Source organism: Prenolepis imparis, unplaced genomic scaffold (assembly GCF_030444845.1).
Source record: "Prenolepis imparis isolate NDT839.2.m4 unplaced genomic scaffold, iyPreImpa1.0 SCAF_1, whole genome shotgun sequence".
Taxonomy (NCBI): Eukaryota; Metazoa; Arthropoda; class Insecta; order Hymenoptera; family Formicidae; genus Prenolepis; species Prenolepis imparis.
Window position 1 is genome coordinate 3,309,565 of NW_028141159.1, and position 26,820 is coordinate 3,336,384.

The following is a 26,820-nucleotide window of genomic DNA, read 5'->3' on the forward strand; positions in this document are numbered from 1 at the left end:
CTGTTGGGAGGCAGCGCGCGCGCACCTTACATATGTATGCGCTTCGTATAGGCGTACATATGTGGTGCACGTCACGATAATTCTCATATGCAAAGAAAACGAAGATAAATATACGGGATGGCGATGAAAGGAGACGAACCAGCAAGACGAAAAGAATACAGCAGGCTGCACCGAAACCGAAGTTGGATCGAAACGAAACCGAGGTAAGGTAAGCAAGCCATGTGCTGGTACCAAGGCAAGAAGAGCACATGCGAGATACACATGACCAGCATACATACATGCATCGCGCATATGCTCTCTTCTTGCCCGGCACCCGCACACGGCTTACCCCCTCGTTCACCACGGGTCAATGGCTTTGCTGCCTTGGTTTCGCTCCGATCTGTACCGGTGCAGTCTCCCGTGCCCTTCGCCGATCGGTTCGCCCTCTCCCTCTCCGCCATCCGGTGTGTCCACTTTCTCGTCTTTTCTCCGCGTACGTACAATGCTTCACCTCACTTCGTTCGTTCGTTTGTTCGTTCCTTCGTTCGTTCGTGTTACTCTTGCCGGGAGTCTCACCCCGGCGCGGCGCGGCGTTTCGGAGACTTCAATGCGCGACAGCTCCTCTTTTCTTATCTCTCTATCTCTCTCCCTCTCTCTCCCTCTTTCTCTTTCTCCCGATCTCTGTTTCCTTTCACCCTTCCGTTCCCGCCCCCACCGCGCCGGGACACCCGCGCGCTCCTCTCTTTTCCGCGGCTCGTCCCTTCCTCGTTCCCAATCCGGCGCGTTTCCACGGTTAACAGGTATTTTCGGAGCGACGCCTTTCGGTTATCGATAATAGTCTCTTTCTCTCTATCTTTCTCTCTCTTTCATATAAAGTCAACATGTGGCTCCGCAAAGTTTCTTCCCATCACTCTTCTCGCAAGTAATCCAATGTAAAATGTGCAAATATAAAATTTAAACTAAACAATGTATGCTATAAACGTACATTTGTGTTTTTAATAGTCTTAATTTTTTGTTCCTTTTTTCTATCCTTAAAACTTTCCGCGTTTTTATTATATATAATAATAATAATAATAATCTTTACACGTAGGCAGCGCAAAACATGTGCTGTCAATGTAGTAAAAATCATCGAAACTGTCGCCGTAAGTGTTCAATATATTTCGATATATTAGAATGTATTTATCATTTGACTAATTTTAATTTAAATTAAGAAAATTTCTCGCGTAAAGAAATTTCCGAGTATAACGGATTCTCTAATTGATTAAGGAAAATGAGCAGGGGATATTTTTGTACTTGGCGAGAATTTAACGACCCGGCGCGGATTAACCAGTGATGCTTCGACGATGCCGGAACGAGAGACGGACTTATTCCGTTGATGGCTCAATTGTTTCCGACGAAGAAACGATCGTTTTTACTGCCTTGGCTGACATCTAATTGCGTCCACGTCGCGGTGTCATCATCGCGACCTGGAACATTCGGCGCGTTTATGCTCCCTTCGGATTGTTGTCGCTCGTCACGAAGACGAGGTATATACGCGCGTATACGCAAATGACGGTGAAGGGCTGCATCCTCCTTTACGACTGTCGCTCGTTTATATTACGATGTAACTACGTGCCGGTCGTTTTTAATGCGTCGCTCGGTATATTCCTCTGTGCGGAGTGCGCGAGATTTCGACTCGAACGTGACCTTTTCGTCACGCATGACGTGAAACAGGCCAAGTACATGTGCATGTATATATGTATGTATATATGATCGGCCGCGCGCGTCGTATCTAAGGACAAGATGCAATAAATCTCGGACGGTCGTCCTTTTACGATCTCATCATCAATTATTACATTTGTTCAGCCGTCAGCGTATGAAAAAAATCGCGCATCTCTCTCTTAAAAGAAAAAATATATTTTTCGCGAAATGTCACATCGAGGTCCTTCGTCTCTTTATCGACAAACGATCCGTAGAAGAGAGGATCTTACTCTACACGCTAGCTCGGAACAATATACGGTCGTATGCATCGATGCGGCCGTGAGGATCAAAAGTGCAGCAGCGTCGTGATTGCATCGAGTCCGCCAGAGAAGAACAAACATCCACCGATACTTTGTACTTACATGGCTTTACGAGCAATCACGCACAAATTGTTTGCCTCTCCAAACCCATTTAGCTCCATTCCGTAAAATTCTACTCGAATAATCACAGCTTCGCCAATTATGTTTATGGTCCCATATACGAACGCGACACTGTGTAAACGTGTGTATATACATATTATACGTTGCACATTTCAAAAAGAAAGCTACACTGCTCGCGAGATACGTACACGTTATTGTTATTTCATTGCTCCAATTCGATAAAGCTTTTTACGAGCCGGCATTCTTGCGGAAAGCGTGGCTATACACAAGCAGAGGAAAAAAATACCTTTTTTCTCATTTATAGAAGAAAACTTTTCGAAAAAATAACATAAAGACATAAAGACTGCAGCTATTCATATATTCGATACTAAAGCATTTGCTTCCATAAGGGATTTTTTACAGAGAGAGTTCTCTTATATTTTCCTTTAAACTTTTTTATGAGATTAACAAACGTTGGATTATATGCAGTCTTGCGGGCAGTGCTTATTTTTACATCTCAAGGCATTACACACTTATTCTAAAACATGCTTGAGACATCAAATAGAAATTAAATCGATACGATCACGGCGATAATAAATCTTTCATCGAACAGTGTATCGCGGGGCCCGCCTTGATTGGGCGGCGAAACAAAGCGGATGCCATTATACTTTTGTCCGCGGTTGTGTGAAACGGATCCGGACGAGTTCACAGCGGCAATCGGAATATTAAATGCCTTTGAAGTATATTCATCCCGACAGTTGTCGATATAGAGCTATTTGTTATAGAAAAAAGTAGATAATCGATTAGTAGACACCCGTTCTCCTCCCTTTGTCGTATTAATATACGAATTCTGCATAATCTGGCTTTCGAGGGATTTACTTATGTGTGATCGATGATTTATTTATAATATAATCCTTATTATTTAACTTGTGGAAAATGAAAAAAAATCCTCCCCTTCTTTCTCTAAAGAAACATTATTTGACTTTTATGACTAGTCACAAAAGAGTTGCATTGAAATATTATAATTATAAATAATCATATCGATCACGATCATGTATTAACATCTTCTCATTAGTTTGATACGTCAAATAATAATTAATGTACCTATGCCGTTTTTGTTATGGCAAATGATATTTAATATACCTACACTGTTGTCAGATAAAAGCGCGAGATCGATATTTACTGGTAATAGTGCTGCCGCGTAATATCGAGTGAGGTCACACCATCTGAACTTCTGTCGCTAACATTAACAAGTATCATGGCCGATGTACTTAATACTATGGTATTAACGTGCACTAAGTAATAGCTAAGATAAGTCAAGCTTTGGTAGCGTAGTACTGAGTAGGCGTGTAGCGTATTATCAGCGTAATTTGTCATTTATTATCCAATATTGTGATCTCTAATATTATGGATCTGTTCTATTTATAAAATCGATGAATCGTATATGTATTTCTATCAAGCAAAGATCTAATAATTTATCGAGTCTCGCATAAGTTTGCCGATAATAATTACCGATAGACATTTAAATTTTAATATGTACTTTCCATCCAATTTTCAATCCAAGACAAAGCATCGAATTGACATATCATACGAAATTAAATGCATAAAAAAATAATTGAACAAATTATGTAAATAATAAAATTACGAATTCATGTGACAAAATACTAATAGAGTACATGGACAAATTTATAGAATTAAAAGAAAAAGTGTTAAGAGATATTAATTTAGCGCGAATCGCGAAGAGAACGAGGGAGAATCTGATGCAAGCCCGAGGGGTCCGCGCAAAAATCGAGAGCGATCTTCCGGATACGAGAAGTCCGCGCCCGACACGCTGTTCGCGCCGAGAGCCGAGAGTCCTGTTGCCCGCGCGCGTCCCATCTCTCCACGGCCCACCGTGGAAACGAGAAACAAACTGTAGCATCAGACCCGACCGGCGAGGGCTTCCACTTGTGGGAACCATCGTGCGCGCCATGGCGTGCTCTCTGGACCACGAAGTGAAAGGTCTGACTCGGAGTTAACTGACTGACTCGTACTGTATTTGAGGTGTACGGGCCGTGTGGTAAGCAAGGTGATGTATCCCCCTATCGTCTTCTCCCGTATGCGTCGTGAGGGGCCATGGCAAGAGAGAGAGAGAGAGAGATAAAGGAAGGAGGAAGAGAAGAAAGAGAGAGAAAGAGAGATATACGCACGCACGTGCGGCCGCGGAATGTTCATCTGTGTGTGGCACGAAAGGCTTGTACGTCGTTGTTACATATGTACTATACACGCGTACGTAGTATATATAGAGGACGTTACGACCTCCATAGTAATTGCCCATAAACCGCGAAACTATCCTTACATCCAGCGCTGGACTGTTCTTTTTCCTCTTCCCCTCCTTAGTCCTGCACCTGCACTCAATCTTCTTTGTCTATCGGAATCGTCTCAGCTCCCGCGAATACTCGGGAAAATGAACAAGATATGCTGCACGGGAAGACGCGCGCATATCTTGAGCGAATCGCAAAAACAAAGAGCCCGGCGTTGTCTTTTTATAACCGCGAATTTACGAGATCGATGGCGATTAATTGAGACTCGGAGTCGTTAAACTCGATTCCAAATAATGCTCCTTATATCGAAGTACGCTCATCAAAATACGTCACTATTTCTTCACGCATTGTGTTCCTAGTATCTTTATGTTGAATAAACTGTCGCTGTAATAGAATAAAAGTTTCAGAATTACGAATAAGTTTCGTTGCAACGCTGCACACAGAGCTAATAAGAATCGATTGTTCTAGCTGGCTAGAAATTAATTTTCCCGTAGGTTGATTCTATTGTAACTACATCTCTAGTGAGCAACATCAAACTACACGAAGCGCCTTTTTAATCAACATTTAACGACCTCATTCAAAATTAACACCCAAACCAACCTCCTGACACCTCTACAAAACACTTAAGATTGTCTCCCTTGACAACAAATCAATTGATACAAAGAAGCCGAAGGTCAGTCGATTGGTAAAACCGCGCGATGTCTCGCGAATTTCTGTCTTAAAATTTGTAGACGAAAAAAAGAGAACAGCGAGAGACGAGCGTAGCAAAACGCGCGAAAGACCAAAGACAACGCCCTTAGGTATTTATATACGATGTTGGTGGTAAAGATGAGAAGTAAGAAGCGGGAGGTCGGGGCCCGGCGGGGGTGTGCGGGAGATGGTCGAGGGTGGTATGAGGGGGGAGGATGGAGATGAGGACGAGGGCGTGGATAGAGGGGCGCAGAGTCGGCTAGGTATGTATAAGCAGAAGAAAGCGCGGGTCGATTAAAAGTAGCGAGGGTGTTTCTCCTCTCGTTACCGGAGAGCGAGCGAGTCGAGTCGAGGTAAAGGAGAGATAAAAGCCGAGCAAGTGAGAGGGGAGGATCTGGGGAGAAGGATGCATGGTGGAAGAAAGAGAGCAATTGCTGGGAGAAAAAGAGAGAGAGAGAGAGAGAGAAGGAGAGGGTGATCTATATGGTCGCGAGAGACAGAGACGAGGAGGAAGTCGCGACGTGGAAGCAGGAGACCGCGAGACGAGGATGAGGAATACAAGACGAGGGAGAGACGAAAAAGAAGAACGAGGAAGGTCTGTAAAGCAAATGCGACCAAGAGAGACAGAGAGGCGCGGCTCCAATCCGAGAGGGTTTGAGAAACGGCGCCTTCGACGAGGGTGGACGCGAGAGGCAAGGAGACCCAACGACTCAAGAATCTCGACCTTTATTTGGATTTAAGCAAGGAAAGGGTTGTAAGACACGTCGGGGGTCGAAAGCGAAGGGGAGAAGGAGGGAAGAAGATAGCCCGAAGGGCTCGCCGAGATGGCGAACGCATACGGAAGAACCCCGGAAGGTACACGAATATAAATTTTACGATCAAAGTGGCGGATTAATACAGGCGGTGATGCGCCGTCGCGCTTGCAACGAGAAAAAGAGAGAAGGATCATTCGCGGAAATGCCCAGATTGGCGAAACACTAATGACGTTCTCATCGGAATCGACTGACCTGCGCGAAGGAATCGTTCAAAATCAGTAACAGTCCTCGAGAACGCTTCGCCAGCGAGATCGTACTTTCAGTAAAAAAAAAAAAAAAAAAAATCGCAACTAAGAGTTATCTTTCATGCAATTGAAAGAAAGAAAAAAAAATTATCAAAGAATATTATTGCTCTCTAGCTTTCTTAATAGCAACTAGCTATCGAGTCGTCTTTCTCGAAGTGATCATCGACGATACTCATTCTCTCATCTGAAAAATGCTGATTTAACGGTGGTTTTTTTTTTTCATTTATTAAAATAGGTGTCTACTTGAATTTACAAAGTTTCCTACATTTTGATCAACAATTAGAATAAATGATAAATTTCGCAAGACAAATATCCTTCGTCGAGATACGAAAGGGAAAATGAACGGAGTTGAATTCGCGGATATACTTTTCCGCATCTGCCGCGCTGCTTTATCAAACGAAATCATTTCAAAAGCATGCGCACCGATGGTGAGAGACGAAGGGAATCACGAATTTCATCTCTAACCCATCGCCGGGCCATCAGCTGCCTCGGAGTTAAACTTTAATTTAACGCATCACGGACAGCCGTACCGTCTCGCTCCTGTCGCCTCTCTGCGCGGAACATATTCTAACCCGTACTGAAAAAAGCCGACGTTCATATAGATCGAGACCAGTGTGGTTTCCGTCCCGATCATCAGTTTGCGCTTCTGTCTTCACGATTCAATGCCTTCACGGATCTGCGCCTTGTGCGTCTCCATTAGAAGAGTAGATAGGTTTTTTTAATAATAACATCTGCTCTATGAATAATTAACTATTGATTAAACTCTATTCGACGTTGACCGGCAATAAGCGTACACGTGTACGAAATATTTTGAGAAAAAATGAAAAGGTCAGTCGTGTCAGTTGTTTAACTATTTACGTCATTTATGTAATTTAACGGTGATATAAATCGCGCATAAAAGATCTATAAGATCTGTCTTAAGTATGATCTTGTTTTTAACGAAGTTAAAAGAAGTTTATAAGATTCTCCGCCATTTCACACTTAATAAGATATAAAAGATGTTGTATTGTGTAACACAATTTTCATATTATGATAAATCATATTATGATAAGGTAATATTTCATATTACGGTAAAGAAATATTTCTAAAATAATTAAACTCCGGTGTGCGTAATTAATTATTAATGATTACCCTTTATAAGAGACGTGAACTTTTTTAAGATTATATACATGAATAAAACTAATATATTTACTAATTTATCTTTCCATCATTTCGAACGCGCGAAACTAAACCGCGATCATTTATACACGGCAACATCGTTATTCGACTAGACCGATCATCCGCGAAAGTCGGCGCTCAAGAAGCGTCGTACTTTGTAAACTTACACGCCGCTTAAGCTCCGGCATCGCGCCGAGACTGCAAGAGACCTCCGGCATGTAATCACATCGTGAACAGCATTGTACGACAAATCGAATCAGATCCGAGATAGTGAGAGAGAGACAGAGTGAGCGAAGAGGGGAAGAGAAGAGGGTGCGAGGAAACGAGCGAGAAAGCGCGCTGAAGGAGCGAAGGGATGACTCCGTAAAGGAAGAAGGCGAATGGTCCAAGTTGAAGAAATCTGGGACGGTAGGAGAATGGGATAAGAGACAGAGAGAGGAAAAAAAAAGATAAAAAAAGAAGATGAAAGAAAGATACGAGATAAGAGACGTATGTAATATCGACTGTATCTTACGGATGTGTCACGCACGCATGCACCCACGTCACGTATGACCAAACGTGAGCACGTACGTATACATACATATGTAGACGCACGGAATCTTTATCGCGGTAATTGATTTAAAAGGACTACACACACGAGCGGGCCGCAAAGTTCCCTTTAAATCGTGCTACGCGAGCAGCTGACGCGTGACGTGCTCGTTCGTGACTGCACGCGTGTATTTTCGGCGTCACGCGCGATGCGATGATCGAAAGAGACCGATAATCGATCGTGTTAAATTAACGCGTCATCTTCTCACGGAACGATGGATTCATTTATTTAGGAACGACAAGGTATAGAGGTATAAGATTCGTACAATTGTAAGATTCTTCTTTAATTTTTGATGAATAATGTTCTAAAATAGAGGATAACATCTCGAGTAATAATATAACACCGGGAGCCAGCAAATATATCCTACAATTTTCAGTCAGGTCTCTCCATTCATCTTCTCTATTTACTTACGAGAAAAAATAGATCTGGAAACAGATTCATTATAATCTTAGAAATAACTTTAAATTGAAAAATAATTACGTAGAAGAGAAAAACTTTTATGATGAAGAGAATATGATATCTCATTTAATGATATTGAAATAATGATACGAAACTAATGGGGATGTCGATATCGATTTCTCATAAAAAAAGAGAAGAATTTAAAATTTAAAGTAAAATAATTAAGTTGCGAAAGCATTTAAAATATGTATCATTAAAGAGATATCATTAAGGAGAAAGAGAGGGAGGGAGATAGGAAGAGAGAAATTAGGCGTATATCTTTTCGCTAGAAAAAAATTGTACGGCGCAAAAAAAAGTATGAATAATGTGAGATAAAAAAGAATTATAGTTAGAATGAGAAAGACTATTTTCGGAGAGGGAAGCTATAGGGGTGGATATTCAGTCTCGGATATTCCGTTCGATGTTCAACGCGATTAAACTTGGCACGAGTCTTTCGCGCAACTTAGTCGAAAGCAAATCTCAACCCCGACATAGTTCCAGTCAGTCTGAGTTTCGGTCTTTTTAAACGGCGCTCGATGCTAACGAATGGCAACGTGATGCAGAGAGAGAGAGAAAGAGAGAAGGAGAGAGAGGGAGATCTATATATAACATGGCAGTTTCAAAGACGAGACTTGACGACAGGCTCGTAGGAGAAAAGAAATGAAGAGAAGAGAGACTATAGGGTACGATCGCGATTAAATCGGCCGCCCGTGTATGCTCTGTCTCTCGTGCTCGAGCGCACGCGTGATTCGACGCACGTGTAGCGAAGACGCGGCCCGATTGTTCGACGTTGAAGCATTGTGTGTGCCGAGGACGTACATATAAACCTATTCCGCCGACGTAGAGCAAAGTAGAAGCGTCCCGCGGTGAAATCAATGACGCGGCATAAGAGGGAACAAGTATCGCGTCGCGATCTTAATTCATTTCGCTCTCGTGTGAGAAACGTGTGCTTAATTTCGCGACGACGAGAGATAGGGAGAGACTCCGACTTCTCTCTCTCGAAACGATGACCAGCGAGAAACTCGTTAAACGCGCCCGATAACGTCCTCTCGCATTATTATACTTTTCGATGCGGCGTCCGATAACAGAAAATATCGCGCCGAGCCTAATAGAAACTGCTGTTAATTAGAACGTCAGTACGCGGAGAACCTCGTCGATGATTAACATGTTAAGCGCGACATTATATCAACGTCAATTTTGTCAACCCCCGTTGAAAACCGTAATACCATAAAAACGAGTCCGTGACAATCGAGGAAAAAACTAGATGGAGAAAAAGAGAGAGAGAGAGAGAGAGAGAGAGAGAGAGAGAGAGAGAGAGAGAGAGAGAGAGAGAGAGAGAGAGAGAGAGAGAGAGAGAGAGAGAGAGAGAGAGAGAGAGAGAGAAGGGTGATATCTCACTGTGCATTTTATCTTGACAGTATTGTAACTTCATTCCCCAGCTGTTAACTCGCGGGAATGCGGGGTAAAATGCATCGATATAGACGTACGAGAGCGGGGCGAGGCTACTTTTTCCTGCTTCTCTCGTTGGTACCGCCCACGACAACACGTTGGACACGCCGCTGTCCACCTACGGCGACTCATTCGAGCTCGAACCCTTTCCTCCGTTGCCGGAGACTAATTAGAGAGGCAAATGGACGAGGAAAGTATGTCGCGGTTTTATGAAAGCCGACCGACCCTTTTTTCCCCGGTAGATAAGTCAAATTAAATTTACATGCACGCGTAACAAAATAACGAGATTTAAGTGCAAAATAGTCAAGTGCCTGTACAAAGCTCGAAATGCGGTTGAAGGAATTGTAGTATCATTCAACTTTTTTCTTTTTTTTTTCTTTTTGTAGATTATCATTTAGCGCACGCGATATAAGAAAGGAGATATGTCGGAGAGATTTCTTAATTAGAGATCTCTTAATTATGATTATTCTGAGGTCTCTTTTTTTTGACGAAGCGGATTGATTTTTGTCTAAGCGCTTGCTCCTCCACGCTCGAGCGGTCAGTTTCTCTTCGACAAAGGTTCGTCGATGATACCTGAAGGCACGATAAAGGCACAAAAGAATAAATCGTTGTCACCGAAAAGTACTTCTATGTAGAGAAGCACGCTTCTGTAGAATGGAAAATAATTACGAAGATGTCACGAGCGGGACGTTCGTCCGAATGCGAAGGTAGATCGAAAGATCGAGGCGTGAAATTAGCAATCGCCCACCAAGTACGCGCGAGAATCGACCCGCGGGCGCGACTGCATCCTACGAGTTTATCGAGACACAAATTTAATATTTACACAGGATATGAAGAGTGGTAAAAGACCGGCATTGCTAAGTTCGGGTGCGAGGAGGAAATGGAGATTGAGATGATGTCGAGTCGCGATTTCTGCGAGAGGAAGCCACACGGTCGTTTCCATCATTCGTATTTCCTCCACCTCGCGCGAAGGGGCTTAATCAATTCTTATTTATTCCTCATACGTCAGACTATCTAGACTCGGATCGAAATGCATTTTTAGACCGATTTTTTATACAAGAGGAAAGATATAACAAATTAAATTGAGTATAAACGCGAAGTCTGAACCCTATATTTTTAAACTAGACGATGTCAATTATTGAGTACATTCTATTTCGATATTTGCGGAAAAATCTAAAGTTCATTTATACGGCTCCAAAATCGTTTTTTCCAAATCGAGTTATCTTTGTTTTTAAACACTATTCTTTTCTCTTACAAGCTCGCAATTTAATCGCGAGCAATTTTCCGATTTATTACATTGCAAATAAGGAACGGAGTGTTCTCATGCAAGAAACATTCTCGCGTCTAAATCGATCCCATCGTCGGGAAACAGAGCGGCGCGAGAGACGATCGCGTCGACGCGTGAAATTCGTCGATCAAGCGCATCGCGCGAAGATTCGCGAAAACGATCGGACCGAAATCTCTCTCCCGTCAAGTCTCGGATGGAAGAAGAAGTACGGACGGAAACACAGAGAATGCTGAAAACGCGGTTTGCTTTACGATGACAAAATGAAGGGAAGAAGAAGCGGGAGGAAAGGAATCTCTCGAAGGACGAAGGACCCAGTCGTACAGGTAATTGTTATGACATAATTAAGGGCGATTCGAATGGTATACTGATGCATACTGCTCTCGCTCCAGCATTGACGCCAGCGGCGGTGTGGAAAAAAGAAAAAACGGTAAATGCTAGAGGGAAGACGAGAGAGGAAAGAGGAAGGGAGGAAGCAGCCGAAGGAAAAGAGGAACCGCTCGAGAACTCAAACTGTGTGCGCGATGGTCTGAAACTACTGCCGCCAACCATTCATTCGGTTCGGCCAGTTTGACCAGCTCATTCAAGGATTTAAGGCTTTTCCCGGAGCTCGTCCCCGTGGCTTTGTTTCGTTCACTTTTTTCATCTCTCTTGTTCCCTTCGTTTTCTTCTTCTGTCTCGAAGGGAAGCCCCATCCCCCCGCCCTCATCCTTCTCGCCTGCTCCATTCTGCCCGTTCTCTCTGTCGACCCCGCAAATCCCGACGCGATGCTCACGGTGTACTTATGCTATCCGGGCGTCACGTGAGCGCAATTTTCTGCGCCGCTGACGGGTCGTGGCAGAGATCGGTCTACGAACGCCTGAAACATCCCCGCGCATCGCGTTTTACCATCTCGCGCGGCGTCTTCCTGGAAGAGAACGAGCGATATACCTTGTAGCCTTCTAGCGCTCCTCTCTCCTCGTCGGGAGCCAGGATCTCGTCGTTTAATCGCGTTAACGCGATAACTTTTAACTCTGTACGCGAAACGAAAACACGTGCTATGGCTGAATATCAACTTTGCTCCTCACATTTATTTTTAACGTGTCAATTGATGAATCATTAATTTAATTTAGCGTTAGCAAGAATTTAAGAAACTATCGGGATGTCGATTATATAAGATTCTATATCGTCATTATTGCACTATGAATATCCGTTACGTTTAAGGAGACATGCTATGTAAAGATGCTAACAAACATATAAAAAAACCTAGACAAAAGAAGAGATAATGCAAATATCTTTGAAAAAGCGCAATATCGAGCTGCTTTTGCGTAAAAAGTAAAAAATAAATAAAATTTGACGTCGATCGTATTTACAATTATCATCTAGAATGAATAAAAACAATATCGACAATGTAAAGATCAAAAGTAGGAGACTTACATTATTCTACATACTTATCGTCATAGTTATCGATATGTAAAATATTCGACACGCTCAATCATTCGGGTTAGCTAAGCAAATCATGTGAGGATCAAAAAAGCGGGGAAACAAAGCTTTCTGCATAATAAGGTTAAAGGATCAGAAAATTCGAAGCGTCTCGTCCGTATTTGCGGTTAAAACCTGAGCTGTTGAATTTTACAGAATAAATGTTCAGAAAACTTCAAAATTTCGGCAAATTTTAAACAAGAGGCAGCTGCGATTTCAAATTCGTCAAAGCATTTGTTAAAATTATGTTTAAAGAGAATTGTATTATGTTTAGAGAGACTTGTATTATATATAAGTTTTTTTATACAAAATATATCGAACATTAGAAAAGAATACGTGCTTTTCCCTCCCTACAAAATCGCCTTAATCCTTCCGGACTGCAAAGCTATCGCGAACTCTACACTTCACGCAATTGCTTGTCTATCAGCCCCGGAGATAAACTTCGCAATCGCGTTAAAGATTCGTATACGGTATCAACTGGATGAGGGGAACGGGGAGGCGCGGAAGAGGCGCGCGGAAGAAGCTCATGCGGCGAGCTGCGTTCATTCAGCCGGAGACGTGAGTTAAAAAGAAGAGAAGAAGCCGAGCAAGAAGAAGAAAAAGGTGGATGCCGGAGGGAAGCCGATCGATTCTCGTAATACACTCGGGCATGGTTTACTCCCTCATCCTCCCTACTCGGCTTCTATCTCCCGGACACGCATCAGTCGCGCATCTCGGCGTGGTCCGGGCTACGAATGAAGTTAATGTGGGGTCGTGCGAGCCGAGTGTGGGAAGCGCAGGACTCCGGACATCGGCTAGCTTCTGATCCGTCAGGGCCTTTAAGAAGCGTGCACATGAAAAAAGCGACACAGGAGGCCGTCGTCTTCGACGTCTTCGTTCGACTTGGACGTGAAGAAACCAGTCGCTTAACGCTCTTTGATATTGAGCGAAAGATTTATCTGAGATTATCATCACTACAGCAATCCTTCCTCACAAAGGCATTTTTTACGCTAGATCGTTATATTTTGCAAATTATTTTGTATATTCATTATGAATTAACATTCAATGTCCAATTCATTTAATTATTTAATATGCATCTTTTTGCCGAATTTATTAGATAGATAGAACTTGGCTTTCTAGCATGCAAAACTTTTCATTTTAATTCATTCTTTTTATTTAGAGAATATATTATTTCCCCTCAAAAATAAAATAATATATATATCGAGAGAAAGAGAAGGGAAGAGAGAGCAAGACATCTTATTCATTCATTATAATTCTGAGGACAAAATAAAGAAAACATGCGGGAGTGTAAGAAAGGGTAGAAGATGGAATGAGATAGTGTTCAAAGACCAAAGACCATCGTCAAAATCTTGAAAGTCTCTCTCGAGGAAAGACCAGAAAGTCTATAAAGTGCCATAATAGCAATTTGTGTTAAAACGAGAATTCTTTGAATATATAATGGAAGTTGAATATCTTTAAAAGGAGATCGAAGACAGAAATATCAGAAAAGATCACTATACCTCTATACGAAAACTTATAAAGTTGCGCATGTGTGTGGAGTAATTTATCATTAGATGTTCTGTGTGAAATCTAATTAGTTCGTTATATATTTCGTCGAGTCTTTAGACCTAAAATCATATTTAATCTGTCATATATTAAATAGTAATTTAATAATTCTATTACAGTAGAAATATCATTCCTATCAATATCCATCACGATATATATTTATATAAATAGAGGAAATTTGTTATAAAATTAATAGTATAATTGTTAAATAATATATCTATATATGATCAGTCTAGATCTATTCAAGACTTAGCGCGAGATGCCATCTTCGGAAAATCTGTTCTGAAGTATAATAGACGAACAGTGCATCTAACAATAAGCAGGTTACGACGGGCGTATAATCAGGTGATTAGCGAATTTCGAAAATAATGCGGAAGCAACTGAACGAAGCACGAGTTCTCCGAGGAGGAGATAGTGGATGAAAAATATTGATTAAAGGGTTCGTTTAATAGATGGAAATGAAGACTCTGTTCGCGAAGCCATCCGCCGCGACGGCAAACACGAAGAGCCGAAGAGTGAAAGTGGTATGCGGCAAAATATTAATGAGATCGTTTAGTTCGAGATCGGTCAGCACGCGAAATGTCAAATTCACGTAGGTCCATTTTGTTAGTCAAATTCGAATAACATTATTCGTGTTATGATTTGTAGTCAAAATTGACCATGCGAGAATGCGTAGCAAAAGAAAGAAAAGATATAGGAGAGCAATAAAAAAAAATAACAATAAAGTGAACGAGATATGGCCGCGCCAATTTTGCGGAACCTTGATACAATACAATATTAATCTTATTTTCTACGATATTTTTTTGTTTGTCATTAGAAAACTCATTAATTTTCTGTGACATACAAAAATAAATGAAATGAAAATTTAGTGTAAAAAAATCTTCGAAAAGATAGTTTCATGCATGTCCCTCGCGTTTACGCATATTTGTAATTATATAAATTTGGTACGAAAAATAAAAAAAATGATACAGTCGCCCACAAAGCTAATAGCGGGATGAATAACTTATATGACCAACATTAAAATAAGAGTATGCAACGTAGCATCGCATAGAAATTGCGCAATTACTAAAACGCGCGCTTACGACGCAAGAAAAGACAATGGCACTCCATACAATGCAAAAAGGAAAGAAAAACAGGTAGAAAAAGACGGGGGCATCGTACTCGCGCGTTTTGCGGGACGCGCTAAGTGGAATCGCGCGGGCGGCGAATAAGAGGGAGTAAAGTGGGGCCGAAGAGGGTGGCGAAGGGGAGGAGGTCCATTTGACTTCGCGGAGATCGGCCTTAAGGCTTCAAACGAAAAGCAGTTAGGTCGTCACGCGTTGCGGTTTAGCAGATTCGCGGCGGAAATTGAGCGGGTTCAAGTGACGGGTGGAATAGAACAAAGTTGATAGAGTGGCGACGGTAAAGTTAGAAAAGCACAAAATCAAGGAACCGATATAATAGTAAATGATAGTAAATATCTAATAGTAAAACAGATGAGAAAGAGAAAGGAGAGATTAGGTGGTGCATTAATGTATTCAATATTAAGATGAGATCTCGAGACGCACATTTCTATCATCTGTCTATCTGCTGTTTCATTGTCTATCTTTTTACATTTATAGAAGAAGTATACTCTTCTCAGTGTGTATTCTCTCTTTTCACCCCAGTATTTTTTTTTATACAAGACACATTCTTTGCGATGTGTTACTTTTGGCCGAAAATTACACGGGAAATTACACATCCGATCCCCCCGAGTGCCCATTCTACGGATGACTTGTCCGCGGCAAACAGGCCGGCAAAGAAGAAACGACACAAAGACCCGAGTCGTGGGCAGGAATAGCGGGAGCAATAGCAGCAGCAGCATCAGCATCAAGCTCGCTGCGGTACAGGGAAAGAAGACGCAACTTGGGCTGGCGCCCAAGAGACACACAGGTGGGCGTGGCGCCTATCCCTACGCGGCGCACCGGGTCGCCGCGATATGAAATTATATACGGACATCGCGGTGTAGAGGGTATATTCCTCTTTCTTTCTTTCTTTCCCCCGATCGCCTCCCTTGCGTACGGCCGTACCGTATTCCGGCTGCAGTCGCGGCGACGACGGCGGCAGCGCATGGCGCGGTACGCGAATAAATAGAAAAAAAAGAAAAGAAAAAGAGTAAAAAAAAAGCTCTCTTTCTCTCCGGAGAGCGCGCTTGTTCCGTCACGAGCTGCGGTCGACAGAACGGACGCCGCCGTCTCATCTCGGCGGCGGCCAATCAGCCTCGTAATCACTGAGCTCTCCGCTTGAACGTCCGTTGTCCGCGTCCGACGACTTAGGCCGTATCTACTGGACTTAACGCGCCGCGGTGACGACGGTGGCGGCGGGCCTGTGGAGAGGAGAACCACCCACCCTCTCTTCCGCTCTCTTCCCTCAACCTTCCGTCACCCCGAGCGAGGCACTTGTGTGCTTCGCTCTTCCCTTCTTGTCTCCCCGTTTCTGTTTCTTCCTCACGTGTTCGCTCTCTTGCTACTCCACCGCTACCTATTCGCCACCGATTTACTCCGTTCTATGCGATGCAAGGTGAATCGCGGATACGATACGATATTGGTCGAGAACGAAAGAGTTAATCTCTTTATTTAAAAAAAAAAAAAAGATCCGGATAAAATCTTTACTCATGTAAGATAATTTCAATTGCTTTTGCGGACTATTCGGAGAAAGAGAATGTATAAACGTGTTTATATATAGATACAAAGATCTTCTTTCTCTCTGTTATATATAGATTGATGGATGGTGGATCTTTAAACGTGGGAAGGAATTTTGCAAGACTAGAGATAGATTGCGCCTCGCTATGTAATTTCAGTCTTTAACTTGTCTTTAAACGTACCTGACAGACGCCGCGCCTTCTGCCCTCTGTAAGGAAAGCGACCATGCCTTCGATCGGCACGCAAGTTCTATGTCACGGTCTGCGTCTGACGAGAGCTAGCGTGGCATCTTGGAAAATTTCTAGAGCGACTTTCAATGACGCCGAAATTGTCAAAATTTCTCTATCGTATTCTTCTATCGTTAAAAAAAGAGATATCCGAGATTTCTATCATAATCGCCACGTGTAAAAGAGTTAATTATATAATACATAATAATTACATATAATAAATAATCAAATCACCCTAATTTTAAATTTAATCTATAAATAAAAATTCAGGTAGAAAACTTACTATTAAGTGTTAGGCGCAGAAATTAGGCGCAATAAATTTGTTTTTAAATTCTTCTCTATTTAATTTGAAGTGCCTAACTTTTAATAGCCCGCGTTTCCTGAATTTGTATTTATATATCAGAGCCTTTTCGTTTTATTATATTTAATCTATAATTTTACTGAAAGTTCCTCTTTTAAATCTCTAAAGTGGAAGACTATTCGTTTGAGAAGTACAAAGTAGGAATTCAATACAATACAATTATAAAACAATTATACAATAATAAAACCTATCAAAATCATGAAATCATAAACGTGAAAAAAATAGAGATTGAAAATAAGAGCAAAATTTCGAGACTCGGGTCATATCTCTTCTTCTGTGCATTTTATCTGTGATCCGTCTAACAATAAGTCGAACACAATCGATTTCGAGGGGACCGCGTGTGCGCTTTCAATTGCGCATTCGAAAGTCGATTGGAAAGGCGCTAATGAGGCATTTAACTCTTGCGGCGAGTCGGAGGAAACGTTCCGCATCTTCCGCGGTGACTCTCCATACGAGCAGGCATTACTTCATGGTTGGCATGCTATACAATCTCGAGGAGGAAGACGACAATTAAGGCACTGCGCCTCTACCTGCCTATTTGCTATTTGCGAATGTTTAGTGCGTTTGCCTTTACCTCTCGAAAGCGACGCCTATTGTAGCACATGCGTGTAACGGAACAAAAGAGTGCGTCGAGGTTACATCGATAACACGAACGAAGGAGGGAAAGAAAAACAATAAAGGAAGACGAGCGACCGCAATATACACGTGCACGGTGCCCATCCCTTGCTTTACGAAGCGAAACACACCTGTTAAGCACTTCAGACGCAATCTCCACGTGAAAGAATTCGCGAAAATCTCACAGTAAGCAAATAGATTTCCTACAATGATTTTCGAATAAAAAAATTTTGCTCCATTTCAACTCTATTTGTTATGTTTATGGATTCTGGAGGAATTTAATGTTTTATCCTTTCTAAAAGAGGCATGTTAAGTCGATTCTCGCAAGTATTGTTGCCTCTTTTCCGCGATGCTGATTAGCTGTCTCGATTTCTTCGCATTGTGCGTTATATTTGTAGCATCGAGAGGCTGTCGCGAGGGTTAGCAGTTTGACAGTTTGTTCAAAATAAAATAAAATAAAATAATAATATGTTTTAAATAACATGTTATAATACTTTAAACTCGATTAATATTTGTGACAGTTATCAGCTGATTACTGTCAAAAAATATTAATCGCGGATAAGGTATTATAACATATTATTTACAACATATTACTATTTTAATATTTTTAAATATTTTTATTTTAAGCTCATTAAAGCGTTAATTTGATAATTAAATTTTAAAATAATAAAATATATTAAAAATATTTTAATATACCTTATCCGCAATTAATATTTTTTTGCCAGAAGTCAGCTGATAACTATCAAAAATATTAATCGAGTTTAAAGTATTATAATATATTATTTAAAACATTATTTTATTTTATTTTATTTTGAACAAACTGTTAAACTATACTAATCCTCGCGATGACAGTTTCTGGATGCTACGAAAATAACGCACAATGCGAATCAAAACAGTTAATCAGCATCGGAAAAGACGCAACAATACTTACAAGAATCGACTTAACGTGCCTTTTTTAGAAAGGGATGTTATAATATTTTAAATTCGATTAATATTTTTGACAATTATCAGAGCTGATTTTTGTCAAAACATATTAATCGCAGATAACATATTATAACATATTAATTAAAACATATGTTACTATTTTAATATTTTCAGTATATTATATATATCCCCATTACCGCTATAAAAATATTATAAAATAAACAATTTCTCACTCACCGATACGTGCAATAGCGGAGTTGTAGTACACAGCACATTGATCTGAAAACAAAATATTCAAATTATGTATATACACATGTGTGTGTCGAATATCTCATAAACAATGCAGTTTAGAAAAAATGTTTTATTTTGCATACCTCATAGTTGCCCCGATGTCGCCCGATGCCTCCCCGGGCCTCCTCCTCCTCTCTTGGTCCATGGTAGCACTCACGACACTCGCGAAAATACGAATAATTACGATCGCCCGATACTTTACACGGCACTCCCGACACGCGAAACTTTACACGGCACTCCCGACACGACGCGTGAATCGCACTGTGTACCGCAATGCTACCTGTAACAAATAAAATACATACATATATTAGAATAATCTTATTATTTCGCATTATAACATACACAATATAAATATGTTAGAATTAACGATAGATATATCCACGAATCGCAACACATTCGCGCGTGCGAAAACAGATTAAGTTGGGTTATGTTGGCAAGAGATTTTGCATCGAATTTTTCGCGAAATATGCGTTTCGAACAATTACGCCTACATATTAACGTTGAAATTATGATATGCGATTGATAAATATTACAATACAAAGGTCAGAAATGGTTTCTAACGATTATGCTTACTAATTAATCACAGCGGGACGCAGCTCCAACTGCCTGATACTCGCGGCGTTTCGGTAATGGCCGAGGCTACAAACATCGGCAACTTCATTCTAATAGCGCGCGCGATACTATATACATACATGACTTATATAATATTAATAATTAATTAAAACTCGAAGGAGATTCGTTCGAAAAGATATAGTTTTAGAAAGAAAAAATATTAATCGAGAATAAGGTATTATAACATATTATTTACAACATATTACTATTTTATAACTTTTACTATATTACTATTTTAAAATTTAATTAGCAAATTATAACGTACACAATATAAATATAAATATGTAAGCTAGAATATGTTTTAAATAACATGTTATAATACTTTAAACTCGATTAATATTTGTGACAGTTATCAGCTGATTACTGTCAAAAAATATTAATCGCGGATAAGGCATTATAACATATTATTTCCAACATATTACTATTTTATATTTTATAACATATATTATTTTAAAATTTAATTAGCAAATTTTCACTTTATTAATATTTTTTGACGGAAATCAGCTGATTAAAGCGTTAATTTGCTAATTAATATTTGAAATAATAATAGGTTTTAAATAATATGTTATGATTCTCTAAACTCAATTAATATTTTTGACAGTTATCAGCTGATTTCTGCTAAAAAATATTAATCGCAAATAAGGCATTATAACATATTATTTCCAACATATTACTATTTTATATTTTATAACATATATTATTTTAAAATTTAATTAGAAAATTAACGCTTTATTCATATTTTTTGACAGAAATCAGATTAAAGCGTTAATTTGTTAATTAATTTTAAAAAAAATAAGATTATGTTATAAAAATTAAAATAATAATATGCTTTAAATAATATATTATAATTCCTTAAACTCGATCAATATTTTTGACAGTTATCAGCTGATTTCTATCAAAAGATATTAGTCAAGTTAAAACAAACTTTATATAAAAATATCATTCTTTTTTATATAAAATCGAGGAACGGTGCGCGCGTAGCGCGCGCTTGTGTTGTTCTGTTATAGTTTATATAGAAGTTCCATTGTATTGAGCTCTTACACTTTGTATCAAATAAACAGTAAAAGAGCAGTTTCCTATTTAAAGATTTAAGAAAGAAGGTTTTGTCAAAACTATAGATGAACTAGTTTGAAAATAGATTAATCTGCGTGTTAAAAAATAGCAAAACAGATATATGTTAGATTGAACATTGGGTGTAAAAGTTTTTAAAAATTATCTTGAAAAAAAATGATTGAAATGATATATTGGAAATATCGTAGAAAAATATAAATATAAGATTTCGAACATCTTATTTATGCTATCTAAGGAAAATCATGACTATCGAACGTTATGTCTCAAATAATATTAGTTATTTTGCACGCAATCAGCGCACTAATCATTTTTAACATAAAGCTAGTCTGCGTGATCTTATTCTATTGGCGAAACCCTACGCGTGACGATGGAATGTAGTTCATTGTCGAAGGATCTTCAACGGTAAGGAATGATGTATACGAAGAACCGCAGGCAAGCTGATATTGAAATAGAATCACGCCCTCGCTAGATCGCAGTAAGTTCCATTAAGGGAATCTTACACGCTTCGACGTAGCATACGTACGTGCGCGATCTACCCGACCTCTTCCAATCTAATGTCATTGTATTATACTCTCGATGACGTAACCCTCGAATGAGAAGCTCGTACGTATATTAATTATTGTATAAAAATTAACGGGCAATCTTTATATGAACAATTCGTGCAGACGATGAAAAAACGAGGAGGCCAATGTTCGAAATCAACGGAGATCCGCACGTACGTAAAGAGGACCCCGAGTTGCAAATAACAGGGAACCCGGCGGTCTAAAGTAATTTAAATCAAGTCGATACGTTACGTATTACCGACCAATATCACGCCATAGATATGCATTGACTTGCGGTATGGAACGGTGGTCGCAGCAAACCCTCGTTCAATTTGCGATGTTACAGATGAAGATCTTGTGTTACTCCTACCCACGTCCGGCTTCATCTTCCCCGCCTGTTCGCTCCGATTGCCCCGATGCCTCTCGCCTCGGTCGATTCCATCGGCCGCGTGAGAAAACGCATCGCGGATAATACGTGACACGTGGTTTCATATTGGCTACAGTCGGAAGTTGCAATTCGATCAGAAGCTACATGCGGTGGCACTATCGTGATCAATGCGATTGCAAAATTACACCTTCGCGTATGTATCTCAATGTTAAATTTATTATATATGTATATATATTCGCTTAAATTTATAACATTTTAAAGCTGCACTTATACTTAATTTAAAAATCGAGAAATAAAATAGTTATACTCTTCTATTAGTTACCAGATAACATCTCGATTGTAAACTATCAAAATAATATAATGTAAAGAAAGAATACTAAGAAAGACATCTCGGTATTAACGTGTAATAACTTAATATTATACAATTTATATCATTGTATAGTTGCAAAAAAAAAGTTCGATTAAATTCGGGATGCTATGGTATGGAATGCTAGTACGACCTCATTCGGATAACTCATTATTGCAGATAACAAAAAAGTTATTGCAGCAAGCTGCGAGAGGGTCACCAAAGATCCACAATATGCATCAACAGTTTGTATAAAGTTAAGATCTTTGCGGAAGTCGCGTGTCCACGACTTTGTAATTTTTATTGTCACAATCGTGAAAAGGAGCGAGGCGAAGAGCGAAGACGAGAGGTCAAGGAAAGCGAGGAACATTGCATTTATAAATTTTGTCTCACCTCCATTAATCTGGCACTTCAAACTCGGATATATAAAAAAATTAAGTACCAATCTATCGCTTTAATTTAGAACTTAAATTAAATTTTGAAAGCAATAAATTCGGAGATTTCGGTAGTAATTAAAATTAGGTAGTAATTAATTCAAACACAATTTGATATCGAATATTATATTGTCAAATTTCTACTGTTGATTCTGTTACTGTTATATAATTATAATATTCCGTGTTAGTGCATCTATAAAATTTAAATATTTTTGTATATGTATTTGCAATATATGAGTATATGTATATGTATATGAGCAATTAATTAGCAATTAGTATATTGATTTATGATTTACTATAAGCTTTTTCAAAAATGGATGGAAATATGAAATCAAAACTGTCATTTTTAATATAAATTTCTTGCTAATTAATAAAAGCAATAAATACCCGATTAAAAACAAATTAGCAATAAATCAGTACTTAATTATGCCATATATTCGAATATATTTCTTGTGCTGGGAGTGTCAGATTTTTATCTCGATAGTCGCACGATGTATGATTTATGCCGCAGGCATCACGATCGTTCGGGCAATAATTCTCTTTATCATCTACTCGCGCGAGATGTTTAGATGTCGATAGCTCGTTGGCCAACGGAAGAGCCTTTATAGCGATAATAACTCGAGAAAAGAGAATGCTCTATTTCTCTCTTTCTCTCTCTCTTACTGAGTTTTAAGTATGTGCTATTTTTTTCTAGTTATATATAAATATGATCGTATATAACACGGATATGATTGATTTAATCTGTCAGACGATATTTCAAAGATTGTGAGTCAGTGCGTAACGCAAGCAAGATTAATTAATTATCGAAAATCACGCGAGGATAGATTCGCACATATACACACCCCGTAATAATAATTTTTATCGTCACCTCGCGCACGCTCGAGGACGATGATGATATCCGGATAAGGACTTTTATCGGCGCAGTCGTGCAAGGCGGATTCGTTGGCCGAACGAGGACGGTGTTCATCGGCAGTGCGATCGTGTATAGTAACCAAACGCCTCGTCTCTCTCCCTCTTTCGCCCTTTCTCCTTTCTTCCCCTCCCTCTGTCTTTCTCTCTCTCTCTCTTTCCCATTGAAGATCCATGGCGCGGCAGCAACGGGGAGAGATGTATGTATAACGTGAGCGTGTATGTCACGGGCAGTCACGATCGTGGACACGGCCTCATCTTTCTCCCGCGGCTCGCCCTACGTGCAGGGCTGCCTTAACCATTAGGCTAAATGGACTGTAATCTCTGGGTGCGCCGTGATTTTTCGAATCGTGAATTTTACTAGAAAAGATACCGATCTAAAAATTTCGCGTCTCTTACACTTTGCTCCAAAATTCAGCTACAGGTATGTCGTATATTACTAGCTTGCTACCTTAAAAGGTTTTACTAGAAAAAAAATTTATTCTTTTTTTTAGCAACAAAATTTCGTATCTTATGCCATCTTTAACGTTATGTCAGCTACCGATCCTGTAGAGGCTTAACGCGATCCTACTTTCTATTGTATTGTTTTCTCCTCGAGATTCGCGAGATGCACCCAGCCCTGGCTTCTTCAAAGCCCGCGGCTTATTGTGCGCGCATGAATGTTTGTGCACACGTGAAACGCGTATATAAAGAGGGTTTCAGGTATTACGTTACCCGAGTGAAAAGTCCAACTAGCGCGCTTATCGCAGTTAAAAACACTGTTGCATATCGGATGCGCTGCAATCGTGTGATACTCTAGCGCTCGAATAAAGTTAGAGTTGAGCTACATCCGGTAGGCTTCTTTCGAGGAGAAGAGGAACAACTCGGATAATCGTGACAAAATACTTGAATCGTAACGGTGTTAAAAAAATGAACTGTTTACTATGAAGCCATAATATAAAATATATGTATTGGAGTATAAATAAATTTTATCGGTATATAATTTACTCCGATTCAATTAAATACGCTTAAAGTACCGCGTTTGCGATTTGTGCATGAATTTCAATATTCACGTTATGGAAATCTAGAAGAAAAAACACAATTACAGAATCGTGAAAGTTGCGGTGAAAAGACAGTTGAAGAGTGAATCATGCGGTCTGCAGAAAATAAAGTACTGACGAAAACTAGGAGAAAACAAAGTGCTAAATATATATATCATCAGCGTTTACAAAGAAATACACTCATTTGTAAGAAAGAATCGATTCTTGATGTAAAAAATATTTGTCGGTGAAAAACAGCCTTCTCCTTCCTTTTTTCCATTCGTTCAACGATACTGTTTCGATGTACTATAATATTTGGCGTGTCTACACGCGAGTACAGACAGACAGTTTCAGGTGTTAAATTATCCCGGTCGTGGTTCGTCTCGCACATATCGCTGGTATTAAATATGGTGTGCTTTTACCGGCATGTAAACGCGCGTTAACATCTCGATGAGATACACCCGAAGGACGGAGAGCGCGCGATATCCAAATATAAAATCAGAGAGAAGCGTATGCGAAATAAATATCACGTAGACGATCCCCCTGGATAAACGGGCCGCAAGGGGGAACGCCCAAGTGCGAGAGGCCTCCGGGTCGTGGCCGCGGGAGATATAAATGATATGAAGCTCGAAAACCTGCTCTGCGCCACCCCCTATATGTACAAATACATGGGTGTGTATAAGCATGTGTGTGCCTGTATATATGCAAACTGTGTGGCCAGTCTGCGCGACGAAAACTTTCGATGCTTATGTGTTAATGAGTACTTTAATTTAATAAACCACGTGTTGGCGGTTCAATGTAAATTTAATTTAAATGTTTTTTTTTATGGATAGAGAGAATAAAAAAGCGCTAAAGAAAGAAAAATAACATCCATTATAGTATTATGTAATAAAGATGAATATTCTTCTTTAATATTATTTATACGCACATCAGCACTTTACTCTAAGAATGGTTTAAAATGTTGAAACGTAATTTTAAGATATATTCGATAAGAAATATATAGATAAAATTAAATATACATATATTTACTTTAAGATTTCTCAAATGTCATTTAGATATGTCATTTCCGCGATAAATCTCGTATGCACTTTCTTACTCGCGTGAGAAATTTTATTACGAGATACGTTATACGCTTGTTTTCTCGATGAGAATGGGCGTGAGATGGGAGAGAGACTAGGAGGAAGCTGCGAAAGTCGCGCACCACGCAGTTCGGTACAAAATACCACGTCGGCAAATAATGGATATATTGCCTCGGCGGAGAGATTACTACTTGCGAATGACGGCAATTTCTTTCGCGGTTATGTGTACCGTCGCCTGATGACGGGTTTTTTCGTCGCCAAGAACGCGGATTTCCTGTTGCACGTCGCGCTATTAATGACTCTGCCCATTTTTCGAGGAATCGGGAGAAACGACGACGAAATTCTCTTCTCGACGACCGACCGCGCGGCGATAATCGACAGGATCGAAAACGGCTGTCGCACGCGAGATTAGAGCGACTGCACGATTGATTCAAAACGTGAGAATTTAACGGAGATAGCCGATTTAGCAAGGGAACACAAGCGATTCGAAGCCATCAATTTGGAGGCAACTCTGTAAACACAGTGACTCAAGACATGAATAATGGTACCCTTTATTCGTGACCAATTGCCCTTTAAAGGTGCGACACCTAACCTCAAGATCAAAAGAGCGGCACTATCGCTCCTTTTTGCGTATAAACGCGAGGAGAGAAAAATATTTGAGATAAAAGTTAAACCAAGAGTCAGAAAGTTGTATAAACGAAATGTTGGAAAGGTCCGTCGGGAAAACTCTACTTTCGCATTTTTTTTTTCTTTTTATATTCAATATATATAGTTGTATGCTGGAAGATCACAATTTCATTCACGTAGAGTCTATCTGTAGGCGGAATGTACAATTTTGAAGAGAGATAGGGCGTTTATAGTCATGGTGCGCAGAGCGCGCGTAATGTATATACTAGCATAAAGGGATACCGGATACATAGGTATAGTGGCAAGGTGAATAAAAGATTTCTTAAAATGATTTGCCCCGACAACGTATGTATTACCTGAGCTTCTAAAGGCAGCGACGTAAAGGCTAGAGCGTCACACCTGTTGCTTCAGTTCTCAGCACCAAATCGAAGACCTCGGCTCCGACGAGATACTATAAAATGGAATTTCATAAAGTGGAAGCGTTCGCACACAGTTTGCGCGCGTTATGTATTTTCACGCGATGTACACACGTGCGTATAACAAGGAAGACACGATTTTCAGATTTACTTGTCATTTTATTGATTTTACCCTAATTTCGCAAAATCCGCTATTTTATCGATGAAATATTATAATTAATAGCACATTTTTTATTTACACGT

General features: G+C 39.9%; 1 long non-coding RNA gene across 1 annotated transcript in view; it reads right to left on the reverse strand.

The window, feature by feature from the left end:
• LOC145942424 (uncharacterized) overlaps window positions 1–26,820 on the reverse strand; it is a 117,842-nt gene that overhangs the window by 69,639 nt on the left and 21,383 nt on the right. The window contains exons 3-4 of the long non-coding RNA XR_014426357.1: window positions 19,218–19,414; window positions 19,081–19,122 (exon numbers count right to left, since the gene is read on the reverse strand). This is a non-coding gene — a long non-coding RNA (uncharacterized LOC145942424). The remainder of the gene's footprint in view (window positions 1–19,080; window positions 19,123–19,217; window positions 19,415–26,820) is intronic.